This window comes from Stegostoma tigrinum, chromosome 43 (assembly GCF_030684315.1).
Source record: "Stegostoma tigrinum isolate sSteTig4 chromosome 43, sSteTig4.hap1, whole genome shotgun sequence".
Classification (NCBI taxonomy): Eukaryota; Metazoa; Chordata; class Chondrichthyes; order Orectolobiformes; family Stegostomatidae; genus Stegostoma; species Stegostoma tigrinum.
Window position 1 is genome coordinate 12,713,473 of NC_081396.1, and position 20,092 is coordinate 12,733,564.

A 20,092-nucleotide genomic window follows, 5' to 3' on the forward strand; every position below is an offset into this window, starting at 1 on the left:
AAAACACATTGCCAGTTATTTGTTTCCATCATAATGTTGTTTCTTTTTAGAAAAAAAATCACATACTCGTAAGTTAGTATACAAACAAAGGGAGTCACATTACAACTGAAGATAACAAAGTGTGGAGCTGGATGAACACAGCAGGCCAAGCAGCATCTCAGGAGCACAGGAGCTTTTGTGCTCCTGAGATGCTGCTTGGCCTGCTGTGTTCATCCAGCTCCACACTTTGTTATCTTGGATTCTCCAGCATCTGCAGTTCCCATTATCTAACGTTACAACTGAATTAGTTTTTTTAATTTTTTTTTGAAAATGCAATGTTACACAACATGACCGGAACCAGACATCAGGCTGTTCAATTTTACTTTGTTTATTAAAAGTAAGGAAGACTTCCAATCAAGATATTCAACAAATCAAATATCTCAATACAGATAAAGGTCCACCTTGGAGAACAATCAGATGCAAATACATAAGCCCATCTACAGATGGAGGAGCGAAACAAAAAGGAACAAAGGAACAGTACAGATTAGATATAGGCCTTTCGGACCACCAAGACTTTGCCAATAGATGATGCCTTTCTAAACCAAAAACCTTTTGTCTCTACATGGTCCGGTTCGCTCTATTCCATGCCTATTCATACATCTGTCAAGTTGTCTCCTAAACATAACTTTTGCAACCGCCTCTACCACCTCCATTAGCAGTGCATTTCAGGCACTTATCACCCTCTGTGTGAAAACTTTACCTCTCATGTCTCCTTTAAACTTGCTCCATTTTACTTAAAACTACATTCCATACTAATTGGTTTTTCCACTCTGGGGTTTAAAAAAAAGACTCATCACACTATGCATACCTCTCATAATCATATATATTTCTGTCATGTCGCCCTCATTCTTCAAAGTTGATGTGAAAACAAACCAATTTTGGTCAAACAGCACCAGAGGAGGAGGAAAGTTGGCGTTTCGGGTCGGCACCCTTCTTCCCAACCTGAAACGTCAACTTACCTGCTCCTCTGATGCTGCCTGGCCTGCGGTGCTCCTCCAGCTCCATGCTGTGTTATCTCAAGTTTGGTCAATCTCTCCTCACTGCTAACAGCATCCAAAACAGGCAATATCCTGGAAAACCATTGCTGTGCCCTGTAAACAGCCCCTACATTCATCTTGTTGTGTGGTGTTCAGAACTGTGAACAATATTCCAAATGTGACCTAACTAAAGTTTTATACAGCTGCAACATGACTTGCCATTTTTTACACTCTAGGCTCTGCCAGATGAAGGTAAGTCCACTTTTATCCACTTGTGTTGGAGTTGTGGACACATCTGCCTCAGTCCTTTTGTATATTGGTGCTATTAAGGGTTCTGCTAATTACTTCCCTCCTGCAATAGATCTTCCAAAATGCACTACCTCACATTTATCCAGATTAAACTCCATCTGCCATTTCTATAGTCAAGTCGCCACTCAAGTCACCATATCCTGCTGTATCTTTTGAAAATCCTCCTCTTTATCTGCAGCTTCCCCAATCTTTGTGTCATCTGCAAACTACATTCTCGTCCAAATCATTTATGTATATTACAAACAGCTGGGATCTCAGTATTAATCCCTGCAGAAAAACACTGGTCACGGATCTCCAACCAGAAAAACACCGTCCTATAGCTCTTCTCTGCCTGCTGCATCCATCCTTTGAGCTCAATGTCTACCTGAGGTGACATCAGCTTTTATGTTAGTTTGCCATGAGGGAACTTGTCAAAGGCCTCACTAAAGTTCTGTAGTCAACGTTCATTGTTCTGCTGTCATCAATAATTTTTGTCACTTCCTCAAAAAAACACTCAATCAAGTTTGGGGGATTAGATTAGATTAGATTAAATTCCCTATAGTGAGGAAACAGGCCCTTCGGCCCAACAAGTCCACAGCATCCCTTGAAGCACCTCCCCCCCAGGCCCATCCCCCTATAACCCACACATCCCTGAACACTCTGGGCAATTTAGCATGGCCGATCCACCTAACCTGCACATCTTCGGACTGTGGGAGGAAACCGGAGCACCCAGAGGACACCCACACAGACACGTGGAGAACGTGCAAACTCCACACAGATGGTCACCCAAGGCTGGAATCAAACCTGGGTCCCTGGTGCTGTGAGGCTGCAGTGCTAACCACTGAGCAACCTTCCCTGCACAAAACCATGTTGCGTATTGCTAATAAGTCCATATTAGCGGGGTCCCTGGGTAGCATGGAAAATCGTAAACTATGCAATATAATGTACAATTCACTTTCTTTTAAAAGACTTTCATCATTTAAGTTGTCTATTAATTACAACTAGAGGCTATTTTACCCCATTTTTGACCTCCTCTCTGAATTTACATTGTGCCCTGGCATGAATAAACAGGTCGATGCAGGAACTCAAAAACTGAAACATATATTCCTTTTGCTTCAGATTAAATGTTGAATCATTGAAATCCAAACCTACAAAATATTTAAGATTTGTAATTCATTCATACAGGATCATTGTAAAGAATATTAAACACAACAAGATTAAACGGCCTGAAATTGCAAAGACTGACTTTTTCCTTTCCTCCATCTCTGGACCACCCCGATTCTCTCCATTGCTCAGTGTTGGCAGTCTTCTGCAGGCTCAGGTCATGAGGATATGTCTGACTGTTGGAGCATTAAGCAGTAAAATCTGAATGAATGAGAAAGAAAGCATGTTCATTTGAACAGAATTGAGTCATGTGCAGTCCATGTAGGTGATGTATAGTATATTAATTTAATGCTGCAGAACCAGGTTACAGTGATAATTATACAAAACGGTTGTACATAGAATACACAAAGATATTTTTAGACAACTCCACATAACAACAGTTCCAATGATAGTTGGAATAGTTTTGAGGGTGCAATAAAATGTTTTAAATTTTGACAACAAATGGTGACATATCTGTCAAAACTGCAAGCGACTGTTAATCTGGCAGAATAGTCTTGTGCAGCATATATCAGGGATGTTTAATATCTGGACTTTCAAAAGGCTTTTTACATACTGGAATAACAGGTAAAAGTAACGTTCATGGCATTAGAGGTAATGTAATGATGTAGTTAGAGAACTGGTTGGCAGACAGGAAGCAGAGAGGCAGAATAAATGGATCCAATGCACAATGGTATATTGGACAGAAAGCTTAAAGAGAAATAAATTCCTGTCAATATCACTACAAATGTATTAAGGAAAATATCTGTCACAGCCTTGGGCACCAAATAGTATTTGATGTATTTTGATAGACCACACATTCCTTGTGATAAGATGCCAATCATAGTCATGTTAGCTTTAAAAGAGAGATGGAAAGAGTGAGGGACTGAGACAGTGTGTGATAAATGAATGAGAGTACAAATTAAAGAAAGAGGCAATAGATGATTGTTAGTAGGCAGACCCCTGGCACAATCTCTTGTTTAAGAGATAACAAGGTGTAGAGCTGAATGAACACAGCAAGCCAACGAGCATCTCAGGAGCAGGAAAGCTGATGTTTCAGGCCCAAAATGCCAACTTTCCTGCTCCTAAGATACTGCTTGGCCTGCTGTGTTCATCTAACTCTACACCTTGTTATCTTGGATTCTCCAGCATCTGCAGTTCCTATTATCTCTGACAAAATCTCTTGTTTACATCTTTAATTCAGTGTTTCAAATGACATTTCAGCACTTGTTTCTGTGCTTCAAGAAATCATCCAAATTAGTACAACAAGTTAATGCTATTTGAATGTTGAAATTTGCAGTAACACCCAAATGGACAGCAGAAATACATTGGCAAGTAAAATACTATAAATAACAAAAAAAATTATTACAGTAAATATTCCAGGTAGAAAAGAATTAAACAAGCAACAGTAAAAACTAACAATAACATCAGTTGTATCTATTGGGAGTCAACACCTTTTTAGAAACAGAGAAAATAAAGTGAAGGAATAGGCCAGCTGGCCCTTTGAGCCTGCACCACCTTCAATAGGATCATGGCTGATCATGCAAGTTCAACATCCCTCCCACTTTCTCTCTATACCCCTTGATCTCTTTGGCTGCAAGAGCCACTTATAGCTCTTGAATATATCTAATGAACTGGCCCAACAGTTTTCTGTGGTTTCCACAGAATTCCACAGCTTCACAACTTTCAAAGTAAAGAAATTCTTCCTCATCTCAGTCCTGAATGGCTTACCCCTTATTCTTGGTCTGTGACCCCTAGTTATGGAATTCCCCAACATTGGGAGCATTCTTCCTGCATTGAATCTATCCAGTCCCATCAGGATTTTATATGTTTTATGAGATTCCCTCCACCAACCACCCCCATTCTTCCGAATTCCAGTGAGCACAAGACTAGACAATCCATTCTTTCTTTATATGTCAGATCTGGGAATCAGTCTGGAGAACCTTTGCTGGATTCCCTCAGTAGCAAGATTGTCCTTCAACATGCTGGGAGACAAAAATTGAACACAATATTCAAGATAACAAAGTGTAGAGCTGGATTAACACAGCAGGCCAAGCAGCATCTAAGAAATTGCTTGGTGTGCTGTGTTCATCCAGCTCTACACTTTGTTATCTCAGATTCTCCAGCATCTGCAGTTCCCATTATCTTTGATACAATATTCAAGATGTGGCTTCAAAAAGGCCCTGTATAACTGCAGCATGACATCCTTACTCCTACACTCAAATCCTGTTGCTACATGGGCCATCATGCCATTTGCTTCTCTCACCACTTGCTGCACCTGCATGCCAACCTTCAGTGACTGTTCCACCAAAACAGCCAGCTTTCGTTGTACCTCACCATTTTCTAAACTGCCATTCAAAAGTAATCTGCCGTCCTGCTTTTGCAACCTACGTGGATAACCTCACATTTATCATTTGCCAAGTATTTGCCCATTCAGCCAGCCTGTTCACATCACCCAGCAGTGTCTTCGCATTTTCCTCACAGCAAGCACTGCCACCCAGCTTAGTGCCATCCACAAATTTGGAGATATTGCATTTAATTCCTTCATGCAAATCTTAAATGTCTGTTGTGAATTGCTGGGGTCCTAGCACTGTACCCTGCTTGTTATTTCCTGCCGTTCTGAAAAGGACATGTTTATTTCAACTCTCCGCTTACTGTCTGCCAACCAGTTCTCTGTCCACTTCAACATATTCCCTGTTACATCATGAGCTTTAAGACTGGTTACCAGTCTCTTGTGTAGGTCCTTGCCAAAAGCACTCTGAAAGTCCAGATATACAACATTCACTGATTCACCCTTGTTCACACTACTTGTCACGTCCTCAAAAAATTTAAGAAGATTTGTCAGGCATGATTTTCTTTGAGTGCATCCATGCTGACGTGGACCAACCCTGTCATTGCTTTTGAAGTGCTCAGGTCTTACATCCTTAATAAGTGATTCTAGCATTAACCTCGCCACCAATGTCAGGCTAATTAGCCTACAATTCCCCGTTTACTCTCTCCCTCCCTTTGTTTAAGGCATGGTCACATCACCTAACCTCCAGTCCATGGGAACTTTTCTAATATCTTTAGAATTCTGTCAAATGATCACCAATGCATACACTGTTTCGAGGGGCACTTCCTTAAGTATTCTGCAGACAGACCATCGGACCCTGGGGACTTATTGGGTTTTAATCACATTAACTTCCCAATGCCATTTCCTGACTCATAAGGATTTCCTTCAGTTTCTCCTTCAGACTTGACCCTCTGTCCCCTAACATTTCCCAAAGGTTTCTTTGTGTTCTCCTTGGTGAAAACAGGTCAAATATATTTGTTCAACTGGTCTGCCATCTCTTCATTGTCCATTACTCATTCACTTGATTCTGATTGTAAAGGAGCTACATTTGTATTCAATAGTCTTTCTCTCTTCACATATGCCCAGAAGTACATTTTTAAAATGTTTTCCACAAGCTTAATTTTGTATTCTATTTTTCTCTCCAAATTAAAACCATTGCCCTTCTCTGCTAAATTTCTCCAGTCCTCAGCTTTGCTGGGATTTTTTTTTCTGATCAATTCATATGCCTCCTCCTTGGCTTTAACACTATCCCTGGTTTTCTTTGTTAGGCATGGTTGAGCCATTTTCCCTGTTTAACTCTTATGCCAGACAGGGATGTACAACTCTTCTGAACTTCATCCATGTGCTCTGCCATTGTGTATCCACCATCAACCCCTGAAGTATCCTTGGCCAGCTTATGCTAGCCAGTGAATACTTCAGACTAGCAAAGTTAGCTCTCTTTAAGTTCAGCATCCTGGTCTCAGATTTAACAGTGCTACTCTTCATTTTAATGAAGAATTCTACCATATAATAGTCACTCTTCCCCAAAGGACCCCATTCCACAAGATTGCTAATTAATCCCCTCTCATTACACAATAGTGTGAGACTATACACTCTTGCATTACACAGTAGTGAAAGATATGGTAGTCATCTTACTCAAAGAGATTCTCGAAAAAAGAGGAGCAAACAAATGACAGCTTCTTCTGTCTTTCTGAATGCTACGCTGGTGACTTTGCAGTAACAACTACGGGTGCATCTTCTGTTACTACCTTGAGCTTCGGTGTCAATCTGACTTGGAAGACACTACTGTTTAATTCACAGAAAACTCCCGCCACCAATTCAGTAATTCACTGGACTGTAAACATAAATAACTGCCTCTGTCAAAAAATGGGTATTTCAGTACGATCATTGTGCCTGAGTTGCGAGAGAAGACATAAATTATGTAGCCTCATGCAACTTGGAGGAAATCAGGGATTGCTGCAAGGAACAGACAAATGACTGGACTAAGAATGGCTATGGTACAGCCTTCTGCAGGAAACAAATTGGAGATGAATTGTATTGAAGTAGAGACCACTTGAGACTGAACATGTGAAAACAATATTCTGTGTGTTTAGAGAAAATGCAAATCTTCCATAAAACTGCCATAAAATTTGCTCATCTTTTGCAAGGAATATGCACCATCCAATAACTTCATTAATTGAATTCCACAGGAAATTAGTCAATATTTCAATATTCCCAATCTACTGTTCATTTGTAGGAATGTGCTGTAAATGTAGATGCCAATATCACAATACATCTGAGTTACCTGGTGAAAAATGTGAAAATTCACCAAGAGGTTTAGTGCCTTGCTGAAATAGAACTGAAATGATGGGCTAACAAAAGTTTGATAATTCAACCACAACATCAATGACACAGCAATTATAAAGCTGTGTTACAACAATGTGATAATCTATCCAAGATAGTACAAAAGAAACATATTGAACAGCTCTGAGGAAAGGTCACCAGAGCTGAAATGTTAACTCTGATGTTTTTTCTTCAGAGATGCTGACAGACCTGCTAAGCTTTTCCAGCAACTTGTGATTTTGTTCCAGAATGTACTAATCTGATTCAGCAATTTTACAGGCAGAACAAAATTGTTGAGGGCTATGCTTTTGGTTGACACAATTTGTTGCCTTAGTTCTACACATTTACACTGAATGTTGACAAGACCTATAGTTCAGTATACTCAGTGCATATGGTCTCATTCAGCTTGGGTGGATTCGATTTTGTCAAGCCAAGTTCAATACAGTTATTCTCCACTTTCAGAGTTATAATTCAGCACAGTTACTTTCTGTCTACTATGATATACTTCAACATTCCTTGTTGATATGATTCTGTTTAGCATGATTACATACAATACACTCAGCTGAAACACCCACAGTCAGAATGAACAGTTTAACCTCAGTGAGGTTACAATTACACTGAAATAAACATACAAACAATGGGATAACAAGGTGTAGAGCAGGATGAACACAGCAGGCCAAGCAGTATCAGAGGAGCAGGAAGGCTGACATTTCGGGCCGAGGCACTTCTTCAGAAATGATTTGGGGCGGCACGGTGGCTCAGTGGTTAACACTGCTGCCTCACAGTGCCAGGGGCCGGGGTTCAATTCCACCCTGCGTGGAGATTGCACATTCTTCCCGTGTCTGCGTGGGTTTCCTCCGAGTGCTCCGGTTTCCTCCCACAGTCCAAAGATGTGCATGCTAGGTGGATTGGCCATGCTAAATTGCCCATAGTATTCAGGGGTGTGTGGGTTATCGGGGGATGGGTCTGGGTGGGATGCTTTGAGGTTCGGTATGGACTGGTTGGGCCGAAGGGCCTGTTTCCACACTGTAGAGATTCTATGATTCTGAAGAAGGGTCTAGGCCCGAAACGCCAGCCTTCCTGCTCCTGTTATGTTACTTGGCCTGCTGTGTTCATCCAGCTGTACGCCTTGTATTCTCAGATTTTCCAGCATCTGCAGTTCCTACTATCTCTGATTCAAACAGTTGGAGTATTTCAGTGTCTGCAACGATTCACTGACATAATAGACAAAAACCTTTCCAGGCATTTTTAGCATGGTGCTTTCTTTCACATTTCAAATATTCAATGCACTAAACTTTCATTTTAGTGTGTAATGTTTGAGCATGTTTTCATGGAGTGTGCAAATGGTTGGATAAGCAACATTATATTTAGTTCACAGAGGAGAAGTTTCTGATAATGGAACAGTTTTAGACTGGTTCTCGTCAGCACGCTCGCATATTTTGTGAACACTCCCGCTTACTTTCTTCCAAACTCCAGTTGTTACTTCTGATATCCTCTGTCACTTTGCGAGCTCCTAGTCTGCTACCAGTTCCTGCACATTTTTGCAATAAACATCCAATCTCGATAATGATTAGGATAGTCTGAGGACTCTCCATTTCAATCATGAAGGAAAGCTGAACCATTCCCCCACCCATTACAATTCTCCTCAACTTTATTTCAGGGTTCATCCACTGAAAAATTCATCCGTTAACTGCACTTCATTAATGTGATTTATTCTATTTACATGAGTATTGCATGGAGACAAGTATGCCTCATTTTTAGGATAGTTGGGATGTTCTTTTCTCAAGTCCTTCCCAGATCTAAAACTTTACTTCTTTTTAAAGTACTTTCATAATTGATTGAAGCCAAGGTTTTCAGCCATTATTCACCATAAGTCCCCTAACTTCAAAGGCTACCTGGACTACACTTCATTGCATCCCAATACTTGTAGGATCTCTCAATCCATTCTTCACATTTATCCATCTGCAAGTGCAACTGTTCTCTGGATAGTTAAGCATATTATTCTGCCTGTCCTTTATCACAGACATAAGCTTTCACCAGTTTTGCCCTTCTGGATTCTGAATTAGTTTCACATATAGTAGTGTAACTTCCTGCTACCCACACAGTATTTTCCACAAAGAACAAAACATCCTCTGTATTGACCAATGTGATTCGATCACCAAACAAAAGCCCTGATTCTTACCTCTTAATGTTCAGAAGTGAATGATTCCCCAAACCACTTAGGTCTGCTCATCAATCACACCAATAATTTCTTTGATTTGCAGGGCATTTTACCAATCGAATGATGAAAATCATCAGCTGTAACTTTACCCCCCACTTTCTTTCTATCCAAAGCCTCAAACATCCCTGCCATATGCATCAAACTATATTCTGCATTCTTGGTCAATGCAAGGTGTCCACCATTTTGTGGTCTTATTCACATGTTCTATCCACCAGACCCCCACTGAATTAGCTTGCCCAAGTTTTTCTTGAATCTTTGTTACACTCTCAATAGCTATCTACCACCTGTAAGGTGTCACTCGCAAGTTTTCAATTATTTCAACTTGTCAGCACATATAAATCATCTATATAGATCATGGACACTTGTGGACCAAGCATGAAACATTGTGGTACATCACTAGTGGCAATCAGGCATCCTTAAAATGATCTCTTTTTCTTCCCTTCTGTCCTCCTTTTGCCTATTAATCAATTCCCAGTGGTATGTATTTCCCAATCACATGCACACTAATAATGCTTGGAAAAAAATATAGCGAGATTATTTCAAAAGGCTTAAGAAAATCTAAATTCATCGCATGCACTGGATTTCCTTTGTCTATGCTCGACCCAATATCCTCAAAAAATACCAACAAAGTTGTTGCTCATGACTACACATTGGTAAATTAATTTTCACTCTGCTTAATTTGTCATCCTTTCCTAAATATTTATTATCATATTAATTTCATATTTCAGAATGATAACCCCGATCTTCTTGTCATTTGCCATTGTAATTATCTGCTTAATTCCCATTTTGACACTTCTATGCTGGTCCTCTTTTCTGCACCAATCAATTTCAAAAGAAGCTAAAGCTTTTCGTGTTATGTTTTAGTATGTCACAATCTCCTAGACTCAACATAAAAGACAAAAGCTTTCCGATTACACCCACCCTTGATTCCATTTTGCTTCAGATCAGTCACATGCCTAACTTTACAATGCATTCTTGCTCTTTTCAACTCCCTTGTTCAATGTAATATACCTCCTTCCCTCACAGTACCTCTGTGTTCTGACATCACATGAAGTGCAATGGTTAAAAAATACATGCTTCTCTGGGCTAATTAAAGAGGAACCAAATATACTTGCATTGGGAAGAAACGCTAAAGTCCACTGGAATATAATAAATGAAAGATATTTTATGTGGAGATACATAATAAGCTGGTGGATTGTTCTGATGCCACATATATATTTAACATTTGGCAGTACAGAAATGATCATTCAGAAAGTTAGTTTTCCAGTCCTGTGTTAGAACTGAACAGGAAATGTCACAAAAAGAACTGTGCGCAATATTGTAACTTCAAAAGAGCTGCACACAATGCAGAATGTGCTGGCACTGTAGTTAACTGTAAGATTATTGAATGGTGGTGAGGTTTCTACATCAGAAATGAACAGTGGCATGAACTTGAGACAACAAGGTGTAGAGCTGGATGAATACAGCAGGCCAAGCAGCACCAGAGGAGCAGGAAGGCTGACATTTTAGACCTAGACCCTTCTTCAGAAAATGATATGAACTTATTGGGTTTCATATTAATCACAGTTTGTTGAAACAGTAAGTTGTGATTGGCCCGTATTGGTTTCAGCGGAGCCATCAGGCAGAAAAAGCAATTTCACCACAATACACATGTTTCTTTGTACCATTAATGCTTTTATCAAGTTATCTCCCTTGCCTCGTAAGTTACCACAACTCTTTCCCTCTGTTCCTTTGTACCTTAACTTCTCCTCTGTACTTTTCTTTTATGTCAAAGAACTCCCATGTGGCTGCAAAGATACTTTTCATTCTCACTCCACAGGCAGTGCATGCTCTGATGAGCATTTTCTGTTTACAATCGACAAGGAGGTCATCTTCGTTATGACAGCACTTAAAGTGGTTTGTGACATGAAGAATGGAAAGTAATGATGAGAAGATGAAATACAAGATTATACAGAACAGACTGAAAAGTAAATTGACTCTTCTGATGTTATGGGCCATAGTTAATTACTGTTAAATCCTTTAAAGATGAGACAGACTAATCTAGTGACAACAACTGCAAATAACCTTAATTCTTTTCTTTTTCAATATTATGATATATCTACCATGTGTTTAAAATGGCACCAACATAACTCCAGATGACAAAGTGTGGAGCTGGATGAACACAGCAGGCCAAGCAGCATCTCAGGAGCACAAAAGCTTTTGTGCTCCTGAGATGCTGCTTTGCCTGGTGTGTTCATCCAGCTCTACACTTTGTTATCTTGGATTCTCCAGCATCTGCAGTTTCCTATATCACTAACTCCAGATGAGCTATTTTCTCAATGAAATTCACAGCATCATAGAATCATGGGAAGTAACAACCACCCCCAAAAAAAACATATAGTGTATATGCGCCAACAATGTAGTTCATTTTACTCGCCTTTTCTTTCTCTGTATTGCTGCACATCATCCTATTTTAAGCATTTACTCTGAAAGTGAATGCTTTGTGTTTTCAACAGTACTTGTGACTGTGCTTTTCAATTCCTAACAAGTAATTGTATAAAATATGTTTCATGTTAGCACCTCAGGTATTTCTGGTAATGATGTTAGCTCCAAGCTGTCTCTTTACGTTTCTGTTTGAGTGAAAAAAAACACGACTGTTAGAAACTGAGAAAACAAAGTGTGGAGCTGAATGAACCCAGCAGGCCAAGCAGCAACTGAGGAGCACAAAAGCTGACGTTTCGGGCCTAGACCCTTCTGGCTTTTCTGATGAAGGGTCTAGGCCCGAAACCTCAGCTTTTGTGCTCCTAAGATGCTGCTTAGCCTGCTGTGTTCATCCAGCTCCACACTTTGTTATCTTGGATTCTCCAGCATCTGCAGTTCCCATTATCTCAGATACAACTGTTAGAAACTGCTTTTGTTTAATTTCTGCAACTAGCATTTTGGCACAGCAAACCAGGGCAGGATATATACATAGAACATTACAGCACAAGTCAGGCCCTTCGGCCCTCGATCCTGTGCCGACCTATCCTACCGATCTGAAGCCCATCTAACCTACACCATTCCATGCACGTCCATATGCTCGTCCAATGATGACTTAAAGTTGGTGAATCTACTACCGTTGCAGGCAAAGCGTTCCATTCCCTTACTACTCTGAGTAAAGAAATCACCTCTGACATCTGTCCTATATCTTTCACCCTTCAATTTAAAGCTATGCCCCCTTGTGCTCGCTGTCACCATCCTAGGAAAAAGGCTCTCCCTATCCACCCTATCTAACCCTCTGATTATTTTATACGTCTCAATTAAGTCACCTCTCAATTTTCTTTCTAACGAAAACAGCCTTAAGTCCCTCAGCCTTTCTGCGTAAGACCTTCCCTCCATACTAGGCAACATCCTAGTAAATGTCCTCTGCACCCTTTCTAAAGCTTCCACATCCTTCTTATAATGAAGTGACCAGAACTGTATGCAATACTCCAAGTGCGGCCGCACCAGAGTTTTGTACAGCTGCAGCATAACCTCTTGGTTCCGGAACTCGATCCCTCTCTTAATAAAAGCTAAAACACTGCATGCCTTCTTAACAGCCCTGTCAACCTGGGTGGCAACGTTCAAGGATCTGTGTACATGGACACTGAGATCTCTCTGCTCATCTACACTACCAAGAATCTTACCATTAGCCCAGTACTTTGCCTTCCGGTTACTCCTATTTTTGTTTTTTTGCAGGTCAGCCTTTCAGTCTAGGTGATCTGTCGGGCCTCCTTATTTCTTTCTGCACTGTTCTCCCTGACAACCCTATTGGCTTTAATGTTACCCATGTTCCCACCTTACTGTTTTATTTAACTGCTCAGCTCTCCACTTTACCCCTTGAACCCGAGGTGTACAGCTCGTAGTAGCACAGGTGTAGAGCCCCAGTGGAGTATTGTTGAACAGAGGGGCCGAGGGTCGCAAATTCATAATTTCTTGAGGGTTCTTCATCGTGGGTTGATGAAGACGATGTTTGGCATGTTTGTGTTCATTGGTCAAAGCACTGAGTATAGGAGTTGGGACGTCGTGTTGTGGCTGTTCAGGACATTGGTGAGGCCACTCTTACAATACTGTGTGTAATCCTGGCCACTCTGCTATAGGAATGATGTTGTTAAACTACAAAGAGTGTGGGAAACATTTACAAAGATGTTGCCCGAACTGGAGGGTTTGAGTAATGAGGAAACGTTGGATAGGCTGGAACCTTTTTCTCTGGAGCATCAGAGGATGACAGGTGATCTTGTAGGGGTTTATAAAGTCATGAGGGACATGGATAATGTGAATAGCCAGATCTCTGTCCAAGAGTCTGGAAGTCCAAAATTAGGCAGCATAGATTTGAGTTGAGGTGGGGAAAGATTTAAAAGGGGTCTGAAGGGCAAACTTTTTACACAGAGGGTGGTGCATATGTGGATTGAGCTGACAGGAGAAGTGGTAAAGGTGGGTACAGTTATGACATTTAAAAGAAATCTGGATGATAGGAAAAATTTAGAGGGATGTGAGCTGAATTGGTATGTATGTGTTGAACATGCTGTACGATTCTATGACCCTGTCTTGGTTCTGATTCACTTTAGAGATTCTGCTCTCGTAACAGCCAACTCAGATTGCCCAGTCATTTCATTTCATTGAATGACAAGCACAAATTGATGAAGTAGAAGTTGGTTTTCAGATTTTCACAACAGCATTTGCAATGCATCATCCTTGAAAATAATTCTCAGGACTTGAGAAAGGAAAATACTTTTGTACAGCCAAAGCATACATTATGAAGCATGCAGCAATGCAAGCCTACCCCAGCTCAGAGCTCCCCTCTCCAAGACCTGCAAAGGACCTCTCCTGTTTTTTATTCTTCGTAGGATCCACAACAGCATCTGTAGTTCCTATTATCTCTGTTATGAAGCATATTTGATTCTGCTAGACATGTTAACAGCCTACTAACAAGCTAAAGTGCTAAATTATGATGGCAATAAATAACGGCAACCCATCTTTAATTTTCTTTCCTGGTAAATTATACGATTTTTTTCAGGATACACAGAATCAGTCCATTCTCTTTCATGGTAGCCACATCCATGTGACCAGGAGCCAGTATCCCCAAAAGTGATTATGGTCTCTCTTCCAGAATCCCACTACTTGGCTATTGCCAAAAGTTCCACTTGAACTGAACCTGGGATAAGGTGTGACAATTCCTGACGTTCAGTCACGAGAATCTGTCAATGTCTCAGATCAGTCAGCATTCACCATACAACAAAGTAAATATTCCAATGACTTCAAACTCATGGACTGAAATCAACTATAACAAAAGTAGCTGGGTGACCAGAAACAGCCATATTTAATGGATGTTTGACAGGCTGAATGTATATTTGCAGTGGAATTTCTCAAAGGTCCTTCTTGGGACCTCTGCATTTCCAGATATCTATTAATAGACCATAGTGCATGCTTCACAAACACACAACCAGTCGATGATATGAAACTTGAAAGCATTGTTAACTGAACAGTACAGGGTAGAACTGAAAAGGACACAACAAGTGAATGACATGGAAATACAATCAGACAATGATGTTCATGTGATGAAATATGATATGATTAACTTTACTTAGAATGTCAACATTCACAACTAGCATTAACATTGGTTTCCATTTTACATTGATATTTCTTGGAAATTGACCTAATAAGTATAAAATAAAAAGCTTTGACCAGATTTTTTACAGCAATAGTACAATTCTATACTGAAAAGTAGCTTCATTGAAGTGTAGAACTCCCAAAATGGAACAAGATTACAGGAGATTAAATTATGTTCATGCTAGAAATAAACAAAATACCTCTCCTTTATACTCTGAGTCTTTCCTCTTGTTCTCTCTCTTCCCACATTGAGGCCAGAGCTTTGTGTAGGCTCAGATTGGGTAGCAGGTTCAGTAGACTGAAGAACATTGGTGCAAAAGTTGTTTCTATGTCTATCTAGCAACATTCTTGGTTGCATTTTCCAAGTAGCAGCCCCAGATTTTGCCAGATTCATACAGTGCTCAGGTTTCCTGAAACAGTCCAAAGATTTGCAGGTTAGGTAGATTGGCCGTATTAAACTACTGTGTAGTGTTCAGGGATGTGCAAACTAGATGGATTAACATGGTAAATGTGGGGTTATGGATCTGGGGTGAGGGTCTGGGTAAGATGTTCTTTAGACTGTCAGTGTAGACTCAGTAGACCAAATGGTCTCTTTCCATACTTAAAGGATTCTATGATCCTGGAAGTTAAATTTCACAATCAACCATATTGTTTCTGTGCGTTTCTCTCACTCCCATTTTTCTATTTCCAAACATTTTCCCAGGGTTTAAGAGATGGACCATTTGCAGTTGGGAAACTGAAAGCTAATATTGTACAAACTGATGAAGACAGCAAATGCATTGTACTCTTGAACACTGTTAGATTAAGAACACAAAAAGAAAAAAATCATAGTTCCCCAGTGGGGAAAGACTGTTTACATATTACTTGTGTGGATGAGGCTTCAACCCAGTCAGCCAATCTGTCAGAACATAAATACAGTCCCAGCCAGCAGAAATGATGGAAATGTGGGGATTGTGGGAAGGGATTCAGGTTCCTGTCTGTGTTAGAAGTTCATCATCACAGTCACAGTGGGGAAAGGTCATTCATCTGCTTGGATTCTGAGAGGGGTTTATTAATTTGCCCAGCATGTTGGAACACCAGCATGATAACACTGTTGAGAGACCTTTTAAATGCCCAAGTGTGCAAAATGCTACAAATGTTCCTGGGGAATGATATCTCATCAATGTGTTCACACTGACGAGAGACCATTCATAGACAGTCACCACTGGAGTTGTCTCATGACCCCAACCGAACTCCCCAACTGATTAAATACAAATGACTTCAGTCTGGGGAGAGGGCATTCACCTGCTCCAAGTGGGGGACAGGATTCAGTGAATCATTCACCCAAATGAGACAGCAGTGAGCTCACAAGAAACTACACTGATTAGATTTTGATGTTAATTTTGCAAAAAATGAGTGTCAGGTCAGAAGATTGGTCAAAATACAAAGAATGTCACAGAGTGACTAAGATTGCTAGGAAGTGCAAATTAGGATATGAAAGAAAGGTAGCCAGAAATATTTAAAAAAAGATTCTACATGTATTAAAAAAGAATGCAATAAAAAAAAGGATGGTTGGTCCTGTAGAGTGACATTGAGGAGTTAGTGATGGAACATAGATCACAGAATCCCTACAGTGTGGAAAAAGGCCCTACAGCCCAACAAGTCCACATCGACCCTCACAGCATCCCACGTAGACCCATCCCCCTGTATCCCGCTTAATCTCCATAATCCCTTATCACTTCGGGCAATTTAGCAAGGCCAATCCACTTACCCTGCACATCTTTGGACTGTGGGAGGAAACCGGCGCACCCAGAGAAAACCCATGCAGACACGGGGAGAACGTGCAAACTCCACAAAGACAGTCGCCCGAGGGTGAAATCAAGCCTGGGTCCCTGGTGCTGTGAGGCAACAGTGCTAACCACTAAGCCACCGTTACACCCCAATATATGGAAATTGCGGATTAAAAAAAGCTTTGTAACTACCTGCACTGTACTGAATGCAATTAGTAAACCAGAAATAATTCTGTGCCCTGAGATAAAAAGAAAGAAGGAATGTACAACAGTGGCAACCACTCAGAAACATCCTTAACAGATTTCAACCTGCTTTTAATATTCCAAAGTTCATTAGATTCTGGAAAGGTCCCATCAGACCAGAAGTAATTAAATGTGGCTCTTCTATTCAATTAAGGAGAGAGACAAAAGCAGCAAATCAGTTTTCTTAACATCAGTCACCAGGAAAATGTGGAATCTGTTATTGAGAGGGTTGTAACAGGGTATTTAGAACATGTCAATGCAATCAAACAGTGTCAACAGGCTTCTGAGAAAGGAAATCATGTATGATTAATTCATAGGAGGCATTTGAGAAAGTAACAGGCAAAATAGAAAAAGTGGTACCTGTGGATGTACACAAATTAGAATTCCGGAAGGCATTTAATAATTACCACATCTGAGGCTACTGTGCAATTTCGGAGCTCCTTGTGTCAGAGGTAACACAAGGAAGGTCAAAGGAAGGATACTGGACCACAGAGCTGAAGTAATCAAGGTTTAGTTGATAAATTTACTGCCAACACAAAGGTAGATGGGGCAATTGTTTGTGAATAGGACATAAGGAATCTGAAAAGTGATATAGATAGCTTCAGCTAGAGGGCAAACATTTTGCAGATGTGATATAATGTAGGAAAATATGAACTTGTCCACTTTGGCAGAAAAAATGGAAAAGTGGTTTATTTAAACAGAGATAAACTGGAGAAGTATGATGTTCAGAGGGATTGAGTGTCTTGGTATGTGCGTCACAAAATATGACGAATGCTTAGGAAGTAACTTAATTGTTATCACAAAGGAAATAGAAAATGCAAATTGAGATGCTTTGCTCCAGTTATACAGGGCATTGGTGAGAGCAAATCTAGGGTACTGTGTATAGTGGAAGTCTCCTTTATTCACAAGAAAATATAAATGTGCTAGTGCAATGCCAGTTAGTGGGGCAATGTGATGGTTCAGTGGTCAGCACTGCTGCTCACAGTGCCAGGGACCTGCAATGGATTCCAGCCAGCATGGAGTTTACACATTCTCCCCATTTCTGTGTGGGTTTCCTCTGGGTGCTCCAGTTTCCACCCATAATCCAGGCATATACAGGCTAGGTTAATTAGCCTTTGGAAATGCAGGATTATCGGGACTGGGGAACAGGATGGGTCTAGATAGGATGCTCTTCAGAGTGTCACTGTGGACTCAATGGGCTGAATGGTTTGCTTCTACACCACAGGTATTTTATGAAGTCAGATAAGGATCTCTTAATTGATTCCAAAGATATGGTCATATTGTAATTGCTGGTTGGGCCTATTTCCATTGGTGTTTTGAGGTGATCTTATGAAAAACATTGAAGATTCTCAGAGGTCTTAACCAACCCACCAGTAGCTTCAGTTGTTCAATGGCAGGGGTCCGGGAGACAGCACGAGGGCAGCCTGGGAATGTCAGATTTAGTTATAAAAGTCATACCTCGTGTGACTTTGTCCTTCAGTTGCTCAGCGGAGGAATCCCACAGTGGGTGCGAGTGGTCAGCTGGGCAACCGTTATCTTTCACTCAAATTTCAGAAGGCCAGAGTCTGTTTGAGTATATAATGGAGTAAACTTACTGGTGCAGAGAACACCTAAAGAGAGAACACCGCGAAACTAAAAAAAAACTAATTAATTTTAAATAATTAACTAAGTAGAGATGGCAGGTCAGGTGATGTGTTGTAGCTGTATAATGTGAAAGCTAGCTGATCCGATTGAGGACGGCGGTGACCACTTCTGCAGCAAGTGTTGGCTGCTTGAGGAACTCTGGCTCAAAATTGATGAACTGAAATCTGAATTCCGAACACTGCGGCACATCCGGGAGGGGGAGGAATACCTGGATGCTGTGTTCCAGGAGACAGTCACACCTAATAGATTAACTAATGTTAATTTGATCAGTGGGCAGGGACAGCAGTGTGTGACTGCAAGTGAGGCAGGTAGAGGGACTCTGCAGACTGGAACACAGGAGCCAACACCCTTGACATTGTCCCACAGGTATGAGGCACTTGCTCCCTGCACGGATGAGGAACAGGGCTGCAGGAAGGATGTGTCAACTGACCATGGCACCATCGTCCAGGAGGCCATTCAAGAGGGGGAGCTAGAAGACAGATTGTAGTTGTAGGGGATTCCATCATCAGGGGATAGACAGTATCATTTGCAAGCAGGATACAGAATCCCACATGGTGAGTTGCCTGCCCAGTACCAAGGTCCGACACATCTCTGACCAGCTGAGAGGATACTAGAGAGGGAGGGGGAGCATCCAGTTGTTGTGCTCCACGTAGGTACCAACAACACAGGCAGGACAAGGAAAAATGACCTGTTTCAGGATTACGGAATGCTAGGAACTAAATTAAAAAAAACGGGTCTTCAAGGGTCATAATCTCTGAATAGCTGCCCGAGCCATGTGCAAATTGGCATAGGGAGGAAGGGATCAGGGAAGTAAACAGTGGCTCAAAGAATGGTGTGGGAAAGAGGGTTTCCTTTTCGTGGAGCACTGGCATCAGTTCTGGGACAGGAGGGAGTTATACCGCTGGGATGGACTCCAGACGAACAGGGCCGGGTCCAGTGTTCAGGCAAAAAGGGTAAACAGGGTGGTCAATCGGACTTCAAACTAGTATGTAGGGAGAAAGAGAGGAGTGAGCGTTCAGACAGTATAACAATTAATGTAAGATAAAGCAGCAGGTTAGCAGGTGACGAGGAAGCTTCAAAGCCGTTGAAAATTAGCAAAACAGTTAAAGGGAAGGAGCACTCAAGAGCTGTTAGTGATAGAAGGTGCAAAACTAGCAGAAGGGCACTTTGTCTGAATGCTCAGTGCATTCAAAACAAGGTGGATGGGTTGATGGCACAAATCATGGCAAATGAGTATGATTTAGTGGCCATTGCAGAGACATGATTGCAGGATGATCATGACTGGGAGTTAAATATCCAGGGGTATCAAACTGTTTGGAAAGACGGACAGGAAGGTAAGAGAGGTGGTATCACTCTGATTTTTAAGGATGAGATCAGGGCGGTAGTAAGATGATATAGGTTGTACTGAACAAAAGGTTGAATCCACTTGGGCTTGAAATTAGGAATAGCAGGGAGAAGAAGTCACTGCTAGGTGTGGTCTTTAGGCCACCAAATAATGACATTGTGGTGG

The 20,092-nt window shown here is 41.0% G+C and overlaps 1 protein-coding gene across 11 annotated transcripts in view; it reads right to left on the reverse strand.

The window, feature by feature from the left end:
- Nucleotides 1–394: 394 nt before the first annotated feature.
- Nucleotides 395–20,092, reverse strand: part of LOC125449029 (zinc finger protein 436-like) — an 86,291-nt gene continuing 66,593 nt past the window's right edge. For 4 of the 11 annotated variants that reach the window (XM_059641744.1, XM_059641746.1, XM_059641740.1 and 1 more), the window contains 3 exons: nucleotides 18,397–18,503; nucleotides 15,127–15,336; nucleotides 396–2,669 (listed from right to left, as the gene is read on the reverse strand). The gene's annotated coding sequence lies outside the window, so the exon portion shown is untranslated. Of the gene's footprint in view, nucleotides 2,670–15,126; nucleotides 15,337–18,396; nucleotides 18,504–20,092 lie in introns of all 11 variants that reach the window. The other 7 variants (XM_059641743.1, XM_059641742.1, XR_007246792.2 and 4 more) reach the window with 5 other exon arrangements.